At 47.5% G+C, this 12,416-nt stretch overlaps 1 long non-coding RNA gene across 1 annotated transcript in view; it reads right to left on the bottom strand.

Moving 5' to 3' along the window:
• Positions 1-12,044, bottom strand: part of LOC106733886 (uncharacterized) — a 24,907-nt gene extending 12,863 nt beyond the window's left edge. Inside the window, exons 1-2 of the long non-coding RNA XR_003547897.1 lie at positions 11,943-12,044; positions 11,205-11,397 (exon numbers count right to left, since the gene is read on the bottom strand). This is a non-coding gene — a long non-coding RNA (uncharacterized LOC106733886). The remainder of the gene's footprint in view (positions 1-11,204; positions 11,398-11,942) is intronic.
• Positions 12,045-12,416: the final 372 nt, after the last annotated feature.

The following is a 12,416-nucleotide window of genomic DNA, read 5'->3' as shown; positions in this document are numbered from 1 at the left end:
AATAAATAAATAAATAAATAAATAAATAAAAATTTAAAAAAAAAATTGAAACTGTGCCTAGCATGCAAGAGGCATGTAACAAGTATCTGCTGAATGAATAAACAGATGAATGAATGAATGCACTGGTCAGTGGTCTGCAACCAAATCCTACTCTCCTCCCCAAAGTTAATGCCAATTCACCAAGGTCCTCTGAAGAGGCTGATGTGAAGGCCAGATCCTGCCGGTGTATGAGTATCATGCACACTGGGCATGTATACAGGGTCCAGAGTATACCCAGCACATGGGCATGGAATTAGAAATCCTTTTCCACATGAGACCCACTATGTGTGTGTGTTGTGGAAGGGGAAGGGGAGAACGAAATCAAGTAACTGTACTGCCCACCACTGTGGAAAAAGGAGCAACTTTTTTTTTTTTTTTTTTAAGAAATGAGAAAAGAGAGAAAATAGTTAACTGTCTGGCTATTAGATAGTGACTAAGGCACTTACCCTCACTGAGGATGTTCTCTAATCTATAAAAAGCAGGGTTAGATGGAAGCATTTCATTTGCTCCCCCTTCTACTAACATGTTGATTTTCACTCTACTTTTCAAAGAAACAACAGGAAACATAAAGCTTACTCAACGGATACTAATATGTTATGCCACTTAGTGGATTAAGTGGGAGAAGATGGGATTCAGAAATAAAAGAGGGGTGAGACCAGCAGTTAGCGTTATGGCTATGTGGCTGGACTCCCATGTAGTCGACCATGGTTTGAGTCCCGGACCCGGTGGCTTAAAACTCATGCCGGGCGTGTGTGTATGTGTGCCCAAGATCCCGAGAGGAGAATGGAGGAGAGGGGATTGTGGTGTGGCCATCCCCCCTGGGGGTGATTTCTCGCTGTCTGTCTCTGTCTGGTGAGCGCGCCCTATAGCAAAAACCTCTCAAAAAAATAATAAATAAAAGAGAAAAGAAATATAAGAGGGGCTGAATAGTGGCACAGTGGTAAAACGTAACACTCTGCAGGGCAGACCCTCGTGGGAAGGTGCCAGGTTAGTGTCTAGAGAGCTCCCTGAGCGCATCAGGCGTGTGTGCTGAAGATCCAGGGCTGGCTGGGGCGGAGGCTGGGAGTGGATGGTGGCGGAAGATCCCGGGGGTGGGGGTGGGGGGCAGGTAGTTAAGAAGATCCCATCTTTCTTGCTCATGGAAGAAACAAACTAAAAAAGAAGAAGATAAAAAGGAAGTCACGAGTGTGGGAAAAACAGGGTGGAGGGTGGGAGAGAAAAAATTCTGGAAACGAGAATGGGAAGGAAAACACAGGAAGAAGGACTAGAAGCCATGCCACTGTTTTTTTTACCACAGTCTCTTCCCCGGGGCTGAGGAGTTTCAGAGAAAAGCCTCTTTGCAAGTTCAGATGAGCAGACCCACCCACAACTTAGGGCAGGCCCCAACTTACAGATCCTCATTGCATCCAAGAACTAGTCCTGTCATCCTCTCCCCCAGGGCAGATTCCAGCCAGCAGTGTAGGAGGCTGCGCTAAATTAGACCTAACACCTGGGAGCTGGCGAAGGCCGTCCTTCCTCATGCAGAGTACAGTAAATGCAGGATTTCTGCTCACACACACAAGCTAAGGTTGTCTTTCTTTTTTTCTTTTTTATTTTTTTGGATAATAATAAAAAAATTAAAATAATAAAAAAAGAAGGAAATCTAATGCCTAGAGGAGTAATTCACTTGATCTAAAGTTGTCTTGAACTGGCAATGGTGAGGCGTTGGATAACACACACCCTCCGTCAAGGACCCAACCAAACGCGTAGGTCAAGTGCTCTGATCTCCTGGCATGAACACCTTGGCCTGTGCTTATGGTTTTTTTGTTTGTTTGTTTTTTTGAGAGGTTTTCACTATAGGGCTCGTGGGCTCACCAGACAGACAGAGAGAGACATAGAGATAGAAAGCGAGAAATCACCCCCCCCCAGGGGGGATGATCACGCCGCAATCCCTTCTCCTCCATTCTCCTCTCGGGATCTTGGGCACGCATGCATACACGCCCAGTGTGAGTTTTAAGCCACCAGGTCTGGGACTCGAACTGTGGTTGACTACATGGGAGTCCAGCGACATAGCCATTACGCTAACTGCTGGTTCCTGTCCTGTGTTTATGTTTAAAGGTTACTTTCTGCCCTGCGCAGCTGATTTCGCAGCTGCAGGTCCACTACGCCTGGGTCAGATGCCTGAGGACAACCACAATGACTGAAGTCTCCTGAACTGCGGCAGCAACAGGCGTCAGAGAGACACTTTCTGGTCCTGTGAGGCCACACACTCAAGAGGTCTTCTACCCTGATTTCTGCTCAGATCAGAGGGTGCAAAAACAAAGCAAGTGTCAAAGAGAGCTCCATGATATGGAAGATGACTTCAGTAACAACCAGGGGACAGGCAGACAGAGATGGACAGAGTACTCCACCATCGCTTCTTCTTTTTCTCCAAAGATTTATTCACTTATGATGATTATTATTACTTTAATTCATCACAGAGAGAGAGAGAGAGAGAGAGAGTGAGAGGGGAAACGAGAAAGTGAGCTACCAGGACTGGGGCTCAAACTCGGCTATGTGGAAGTCCAGCACCTTAACCGCCATGCCACCTGCTGTCCCATCCACCATGGCTTCTTATGCCAGAATGGCTACAGCACCAAGACCAAGAGAATGTGGACTTTCTAACTTTCATTTTTTCAATTTAATTTAAATTTTTTTTAAAAAAAAATTGCCAGAGGGTACATGCACTCACGAGAGAGAGAGAAGGAGAGAGAAAGAGAGAGTATGAGTGAAAATATCTCCCATGGGAAATGGTCAAAGCTTATTTTTTGAAATAATTTCAAACTTACAGAAAACTGCAATAGTATAAAGAATACCCATAGGGGGGCCAGTAGGCGGCATAGTGGTTAAGGGCGCTGGACTCCCCACACAGCTGACTGCAGTTTGAGTCCTGGACCTGGAGGCTTACTTTCTCTCTCTCACTCTCACTCTGTCCCTCTCTGCTCAAATTTAAATAAATAAATAAAGTTAAAAAATAAAATAATTCTTAAAAAAAAAAGCATACCCATATGTCTTTTGCCCAGACTCTCCAACTGTTAACATCTTACCCCGTTTGTGCTAGCATTCTATTAGTATGTAACATGCATATTATTTATTCAACCATTTGAATGCAAACTGAATATATAATGGCATTTATCCCTAATTTTTTTTTTAACTTTTGCTAGAGGGCATATATGCTTGTCAGAGACAGAGAGAGAGAGAAGAAAAATCAGAAAGTACCTCCCCCACCACTCCCTAGGCATGGTCATGCTACAGTCCCTTCTCCTCCACTTCTTTCAGGATTTGGGGCATGCACATGTACCCAGTGTGTTTTTTAAGCCACTAGGTCTGAGACTTAAGCTATGTAGTCGGCCATGTGTGATTCAGCCGCTTTAACCCCCACACCAGTGGCTGGCCCTATCCCTATGTATTTTAGTATTTCTTTCAAAAAGGCTTTCCCTTATACAAACATCTAATGGTAAAACTCAGGAAATAACATGGACTCAATACTGTTAGCTGAAGGCCTCATACAAATTCCTCAAGTCATCCAATGATGGCTTTAGAACGCCAAAAATAAAAGTTCAGTTCCAGGGTCTAGTCTAGAATCCTATGTGGCATTCCCTGTCAGGTCCCATTGGCCCCTGCTAATCTGAAAACATTTTTCTCTCTCTCATGACCTTGGCCTGTTTTTAAAAGGCCAATCCTTCTGTAGAATGGCCCTCAATTGGAGTCTGTCCACTGCTTCTTCATGATTAGATTCAAGTTGCACATTTTTGGCTGGAATACCACGGAAAGGACTCTGTTGTTCTCCAAGCCTTTCTCAGAAGGCACGCGATGCTGAGCTGTGCCGGTACCAGAGACGCTTCATTCAATCAACCGGCTAATGCTCCCTGGTGCTCTAGTGGTTAGGATTCGGCGCTCTCAATCAACTGGTTAAGGTGCCGTTTCTCCACTGTCGAGTTCCTATTTTCCCTTGGTAAGCAGTACATAACTTTATAGGAGCCACTTAAAGACTACAAGCAAATATCCGGTTAGTCACCAAATCTACTTCTTTCAGGATCCCCCAGCAGATCTTTCTGGGAAAAAGATAAAATTCCGAGTGCGATCAAACAGGTGTAAAGCTCAGAAATAAAACCAGGCATAAAGCAGCAGCTGATGAGCAAGAATGACCAAGTCAGATGCCCAGCAGACATCATTCAAATAGTCCCCCTTTGTGCTCGCTCTGAGCTATGGAAAGGAAAAAAAACACCTCTAGATTCGCTTTGGGAATATGCTGGTTTCTCTCTTGGTGCCCCACGCCTGATAGAAACATAACCTTCCAATTCACGGGGTGTCCGGTGGCAGTAAGAACAGATGCCTCAGTCAGAGAACTGACAGCGGAGTCATCCTCACCTTTTCCAGGGGCAATGCCGAGGGCTCGACTCGGTGAGTCCCAGTCTACTGGAGCATAGCACAGGGAGCTAGACTTAAAAACAAAACCTCAACTCCATTCTGCCTCATATTCTGACACGTCAAGGTTTAGGAACTCCTTAGCTAAGAAATATTTTAAAGTTTTGTTATCAGAAAGTTAAAAGCTTCAGAAAATATACAAAAGCAGAAAGAACATTAAACATTTTGTTGCTAGAAGGCACTCGCTGGAGAGAGACAGGTGGGGCTGGGGGAGGGAATGAGAAAGCACTCCCCCCCCCAGGAGGGATGGCCACACCACAGTCTCTTCTCCATTCTCCTTTTCAGATTTTAATACGCATGAGCACACATTCAGCATGTTTCTCGAGCCACCAGGTCTGGGACTCAAACCATGCAGATGGCCATGTGGGATCCAGCCACCCTAATCATCATGCCACCAGCTGACCCAAAGCAAAAAGAACATTAGAAGTCACTGCCATCAGACAACCCAGCAATACCCACTGTCAACAGTCTGGTCTCCAGCCTACCAGCCACGACGCTGCACATGTATATTTCATCGTGTTTGGCACCAAGCTATCTGTACCAGCTTTCTTCAACCTGCAGGACAGAGTCCTACAGAAAAGCACCAAGTGTCTATTTCCCCCAACTCTCCCAAGGATGGTCTATAACCAGCATCGCTGCAGAAGCACAAGTCGAGTCATAACATACGAGGGTTGCACTTATGTCTCTGGAAAAGCCTCAGCTGAGAAGGGCTGGTCTATAGTGTATAATTTGCTTTGTTCTCCTAACAATTCTTTAGACAAACATTTAATAAGCACCTTCCATACATAAGGCACTGGGAATATAAAAATAAATAAGACAAAACTCTTTCACCCTTTAAATAATCCAGTCAGGCAAACCAAAAAGACCCAACTACTACTCAAAATACCAAGGCACATTATAATATAGGAGTCATAGTGCATCTTGAGCATCCTGGGTAAAAACCACAGGCTCCATCAGAAGAAGTCAGGGAGGAGTCCCTGAGGAAGTAACACATAAACAGGTCCTTGAAGGATGATGAAGACTTCAGAGACAGGAAGCAGAGAGGAGCCGGCATTTCAGATGGAAGGAAGGGCATGCCGAATGCCCAGAGAGAAAGGTGTGCTGAGGCTGGAGCCCAGGGGACCTAGGGGACAGTGGAAAGAAGATGCAGCTACGTAGGAACCAGGCCCTGCAAACCTACCCCCAAGGAGGCTGTCCTAAGTGGCTCTTAAGCAGGAGAGAGGTGAGGTCACACAGGGATGGATAAGGCCAAGGGAGGAAGTGATCAAGAGGTCCCTGAGGTCATCACAGTGAGGGCTGAAAGAGGAGCTGAGCCAGAAATGGGAAGGCCAGGTGGGAGCCATCCCAGAGAGGAGAGCAGAGGAGGAAGATGCGCGGAACTCGGTGGCCAAGTAGAAGGGATTGCTCTTACAGCCCAGGGCCAGGCAGGACCCAGTCTGTGTGACAAATTCAGGTCACTAATGGATAATGGAGGAAAATGATGGACTCAAGAAGGCTTCAAATACCGCCCCCATTCTTGAGATGATTTACCGATAGAGGTGGGGGTTCCCCTCAAAAAGAATGAGGGAACGAGACATGACACAATGGGGAAACGTAAGATACTGTCCCTCCCCTTTGAGTCTTCCAAACTCTGACCTAACACCTGATGGGCCAGCTCTCCAAGGTGGGCCCACGTGTACATGAGACAGAGAGTCTGCCCAAGAAGAGCGAGTCTGAACCACCCCATTGACGCTGCAAACAGAGCAAAATCTCAAAGCCAGAGTCCTCAGGGATGAGCTCCCCTTTCAGTTAAGGAAGTACAAGGGGCTGGGCTGATCAAATAACACATCACAGGAGCCAAAGGAAGTGCACAGAACTGACGGTTAACAAGCAGTTCTGGGCCGGAGGACTGACAGGCTCCAACATGGGGACCAGCCTCTAAACCTAAGCAGAACGAGAAACACAGGGCCTGAGAAGACGGGCAAGTGCGTGCATGAGTGAAAATGACCAAGACCTGACCACCCCAGAAAGAAGGGGAAAGGGCTCTTCAGGTTTTGGAGAGTGAGCAGGGTCCTAAACAGACATCCCAGTTTGTCATCATCCAATCAGCTTTTACTCAAACATGGAGTATGTGGCTGGGGATTACACAATAACAGACACAACTCTTCCTTCAAAAACCTCATTTTAAAGCAGACCTACTTAGGTCTATCACCAATGTAATGACTATCAGGGCTTTTCTGCTGAACTTACACTACGTAGGAAAGGAAGGCCGACAGCTAAAGATGGTTTAGATTTGGGGCCTTCCTGAGGGAAGAGTGCTTCTGCTCTGGTCTGAGTAAGAACTAGATGCGGTGGGAGAGGCAGGTGCAGCTGGCAGGTGTGGCCAGGTCAAAGACAGCAGGAACCGAAGGGCGAACTCTGAGTGCAGTATGTCCCCGGGCATTCTCTCTGCATTTAGTCCAGAGGGCACTAAATGCAGAGAGGATGCTGGAAATGTAAGCAGTCCATGCTGCAGATGGAATTTTACCCCAAGAATAAATGGAAGCAACTGGGGAGGTTTAAAGCAGGACTGAATTTTGGAGAGAGTGCTCTTGAGGCTGAACTGGAGACGGGGAGTCCTTGCAAGGCAAGACCAGTTAGGAGGCTGTTGTAGAGAGCCAGGCGAGCGATGACGGTGGTGCCGAGTGCACACACCTGGACAGGGGTCAGTACCACCACAGGGGCCTCTGTTAACCTTCATGAATTTCACCAGGAGGGTGGGATGCGAACACACTGTCTGATGCAAAGACATCATCTCGTGGCCTCATTTACCACCTCCAGACCGGACGACCTGAGTATGAATCCTGGTTCTGGCCCTAGACTTCTTAACTGCTTGTACCTCAACGTCTTCCTGTCTAAAACAGGGATAATAAAGGTATCACGTGCATAGGATATGGTAAAAATTAAGTGAGCTAACAGACACACCAGAGCTGCAACAGATGAAGATAAAGTGAGTTAGTAAAACATCGATCTCTTTCTGTCCTGTTTTGTCACATGCGGGTTGGATTGCAGGAGGTAGGCAGCCGGCTTTGAAGATTTGAGCATGAACCAAAAAATGTAAGGTAGCTCAAGAATAATTTACTCTATAGAGTTTGAAGTTGTGTTACTAGGTGCATGCATTTAGAAGCTGCTATCTTCCTGGGAGGTTGATCTATTTCTTTTTAAGTTTTGAAATGCAGCTACTAGATCATTTAAAATGATTATGTGTGGTGTAGGTTAAATTTCCGATAGACAATGCTGACCTAGAGGTAGGGTAAGGGATAAGTCCATACCAGCCACTGAAGACTGGGTGACTAAGAACTTGACTGCAGAAAATGGCAGAGTGAAATATCAGAGGCCATACTCTGTCCTTGTCTCCCTGGTCGCTGGAGTTTCTAGATAAAAAATGAGAGCATGTTTGTGAAAAGCAGAAGTGGGAGGAAGGACGAGATAGAAGAGGATGAAAAAGTAGAAACTTAGGAGGAGAGGGAGGCCAGGGACGAAGAAACTCTACGTGTCTAATAGAAAAACCACCCTAGCTTGGAACTCAATACACATAAGCCTTTAATTATGAAAGTAGCACGTGGTCTTAAAAATAGCCGTAACGTTCAAAAGACTCAAGTACTATTCCATCACAGTAGATCTTTTTTACTTGTTATTTTTATCAACCTTCTCAAATCCTATCACATGATAACTATGAAAATCTCACATATTAAAAACTGAAGGAAGAAAGAGAAGTATTCATAGCAGTTACTAATAACTTAATCCTGTATATTTCCCCATGCTGAAACAGAACAAAAATGTCTTATATGGCCTTAAACTCTCAAATAAAAAATGTAATTTTCTTCTAGGTCATGGGGAATTCTTTTTTTTTTTTTTTTTAAGATTTTTGCTATATAGTGCATGCACTTGCCAGAGAGAAATAAAGAAAAGTGAGAAATCACCTCCCAGGTGGGATGGTCATGCTGTAGGCCCTTCTCCTCCATTCTCCTCTGGAATTTTGGGCACACACACACACACACACACACTGGGCGTGACTCTCAAGTCACCAGGTCCAGGTCTCAAACCTCAGCTGGCCACATGGGAATCCAGCGCCTTAGCCACTATACTACCTGCTGGCCCCTGGAGAATTCTTAAGTACAAATGGAGAGGTGTAAAGAAAGCAGATCAGAGGAGTAGACGTAAAGTGGAGAGAACACGATGTTACGAAAGATCAGGAGGAGAGGCTTGTTTGCTGTAGAAAAGGTGAGAGTTGAGATTACTCAAGCAGTTTGGCGTGAGAAACTCTTACCTAACGTCAGAAGCTTCAGGAGCTAAAGGGTTCCCCACAGGTCAGCCAGCTCTGCTGCCTGGCCCAAACGGCAGCTGGGGCCTGGAGGTGACTGCACTTAGTCAACCAGACAGGGCACAGCCAGATGGAAACTGATCCTGACTCCCACCTCAGGCTCCTCTGAACTACTGCCATAGGAACAACCCATGTGGTTATTCCAAAACTGGGATAAAATAGTGTGACCCATGGCTCCCCAACCTTAGCAATACACACATAAAGAATACCCCCACTCCAGGGTAGAAACCCATCAGAAATACGCACACACGTGCTTACAGCTAGGCACTAGAGTGGTTACAGTAGCCCTGTCTGCAATAGCCGAGTGCTGGAAACTGCTCCAGTGTCCATGGACAGTGCAGGGAGAAGTATGTGACGCAGTCCTGCCCAAAGGCCACGATCAGAAATGAAAGGAACCAACAGCGTAATGGCTATGTCGCAGGACTCCCATGGAGTCGACTGCAGTTTGTGTCCTGGACCCAGTGGCTTGAACTCATGCCAGGCGCGTGTGCATGCGTGCTCAAGATCCCAAAAGGAGAATGGAAGAGAAGGGACTGCGGCATGGGCATCCTCCCTGGGGGGTGACTTCTCGCTTTCTGTCTGTCTCTCTCTCTCTGCCTTTCTGGCGAGTGCACGTGCCCTATAGCAAAAACCTCTCAAAAAAAAAAAAAATATATATATATATGAGAGTAGCATGCTATAAACACAGGTAGCACATGAGTGAGCTTCAGAAACCCACAACTGAGGGAGTGGGTTCCCACATACATGGCACACTGTCAGGTGCCATTTATATAAAGCCTGACCAGGGAAGTCAGGACAGGTGATGTTTGGGGAGGCAGTGACTGGAAAAGGGAGCTCCTGGGGCCCTGGTAAGTTCTGTTTCTTGATCTGGATGCTGAGTGCACGGGTATGTTCAGTTTGGACAATCCATTGAGCAGTACATGTATCTATTTTTCTGGGGTATCTATTTTTCCAGCTAAAAAAGAAAAGGCTTTGTCGGATGTCCAGGTAAGACAAGCCTGGCAGTATCCTTGTGCTCCTCTAAGCTCATTTTTCTTATTTTCCCCCTTAGACATCTCACTTGCTCTCCCTCTGCACACGTGCTTAATTAAGTGAGGTCTCCCTCCAGAACAGATGCATGTCACCTTCCACATGTGTGGCTTCTTCCCATACCAGCCTGTGACCCATGGCCCCCAGGATGCCTTCGCTGACTTAGGCCACCCACACTTGATCCAGCCCTGGCTTCTTCAGCAGTCAGGGAGTTCGTATCACCATTAACGTGTGTATATTCCCAGCGGTGTTCCTTCTGCCAAAGCTTACCAGCTACACTAAAAAACACGGAGCATGCCCTCTGGGAGCCATCTCGATCCTCTGTCGTCTCCGCGGGTAGCATGAATTAAATCATTCCTCGGGAGCTTGAAGGCTGTGGAAGGCGAGCAGCAGCCTTTCTCCCAGGAACCGTGGGTTCTGAGACACTGGCCTCTGTCCCCCAGTACTGGGGAAGAATGCCCACTGAGGACCCCCAAACCACTTTCACTGCCCTCTTCCTCCCAAGAGCCAACCTGCTAGACAAACCCCCCTCACTGCTGCAAGGACCTGGAAGGGAAGCAGGGGAGAACTGGAGAACGCAAACCAAAGAACAAAGAGGCTATTCTTAGTCTGGCTTTACTATGTCCTTAAATTTCACCACCAGTGGGGCCAGCAGGTGGTGTGGTGCTTAAGGGCGCTGGACTCCCACACGGCCGACCACAGTTTGAGTCCTGGACCTGGAGGCTTGCTTTCTCACTCTCTCTTTCTGTGTCCCTCTCTAGTCAAAAGCAAGCAAGCAAGCTAAATAAAATAGTTCTTTAAAAATTTTTTTCACCACCAGTCTAGTTTTTATATATATATTTTTTTTTCTTTACTCATGAAAGAATGTGTGCATGTGCAAGTGCACACAAGAGTGAGAAAGAGATGAGATGAGCACCCTCCACGGGGTGGAGGTCACGCCACAGCCCCCTCCCACCAGTCCTCCGCCCCACCTGCCTGCATGTTTTGACCTGATCAGACCAGGGATTTGAACCACAGTTGCCATGCGGGATCTAGCTTCTACTGAGCAGTGCATTACCACTGCACCATGGCGTCTTCCTTTGCCACCAATCTAGTTTTATAACATGGAACAATTTGTAATTTCTGCCCAAATTGTAAGAATTTGCAAGAGTCACAAATGAGCTTTTAGAACATATGCCTGCCAGCCCACCCTCTCTGTCTTCCATAAGCTCCTCGCCTTCCCCTCTCACCCACCTCTTTTATTGCCTAGGAGAAGAAACAGTCCTACTCATAACCAAGAAGGTGCCAGGGTTATTTCATCGCGCAAAAACAGCCCCCCGGACGAACAACAGACACGAAGAAGACTCACATCAGGGCATACTGGTTACAGTGTCCTCCTTTTCCAAGCCATGGTCGGGAGTGAGGTGACTGTAAATGTTAGGCACTGCTCTGGGCTGTCAAGCTTTCAGGTTTCAAATGAAACCACAACCTGTCCTACGTTTGCGGTCTGTGCCTGTTCCTTTAGCAGAAATGGACGCCACCGTCTCAGGACGTGTATCTTTCTGCAGAAGAGGATTAGCAGTCATAAGCCAATGGGAGGGCTGACTAAACACACGGGGCAAGGGAACAGCCTCCTTTCTCCGTGGGACCCCAACACTCAGCACCGCCATTGGCACAAAAAGCAGGTCACCCGTGAATGCCAGATACAGTACAGCGCATGAAGCCGGTTTCCCGTTTACACACGAGATACCTAATAAGCAAAGGCCACACACACGAATTAAAACACGAGGATAGAAAATTCGTCTTTCAAGCTGGCTAGCAATTCTGCCAAACCCCTTTTACTTCTAAACATAATTTGTATGGTCAGAACCAGGAAACGGGGGTCTGAGTCTCTCAGGCATCAGCAAGTTAAGCCTCCGGGTCCAGACCGGGAGACCGAACTCCGTAGGGGATCCAGGGTCTGCCAAGGTCACCCAGCTGGAGTGGGGTAGGCAGGAGCCTGCCTGTGTCTATTGTCAGAGCTTCTCCAAGACGCTCTCTGCAACCCCTGCGTTCTTCATATCAAAGGATTACAATGAACGCGTGCCCGCGTCAAGCCACCGCTTACAATTCCCAGGAAGCCCAAAAGGTCGCCAGAACGCGTCTCCTCCGCAAGGCTGGCCGCAGAAAGAGGGCAGGGAAGGTCACTGGCGAATTTCTACCAGCAGGCTCCATATTTCACACCTTCTGGATACATGCAGAGGGCGGTTTCCCGAGCTTAGGTACCTTTCAGAGGATCCCCAAGCTCGTCCAAGGGAAATTGGCTAACTCGGCTCTGCGGGCTCAGAAGCTTCCAGCAATGAATTAAACCCCGAGCCGCTGCATAAAGCGGCAGGAGAAAAGGCCACTGCGGTGAGACCCGACACCCAGACCATTCTCCGCGGCCCCTTTGCCGCGTCCACACCTGCGCTGACCGCGGCACCCAGCGCACGGTCTACTCGGCCCTGGCCCACCACCCTCGGCCAGCGACCCCGTTAGGCGCCTCCCGAGGAGCCTTGCCCTGGGCTCTGCCTGCGGGGGCTGGGGCGGAGCCTCCCGGCTA

This window comes from Tupaia chinensis, unplaced genomic scaffold, assembly GCF_000334495.1.
Source record: "Tupaia chinensis unplaced genomic scaffold, TupChi_1.0 Scaffold145741_1, whole genome shotgun sequence".
NCBI lineage: Eukaryota > Metazoa > Chordata > Mammalia > Scandentia > Tupaiidae > Tupaia > Tupaia belangeri.
The sequence above is the reverse complement of the archived record's forward strand: the minus strand, read 5'-3'. Positions and strand labels throughout refer to the sequence as shown.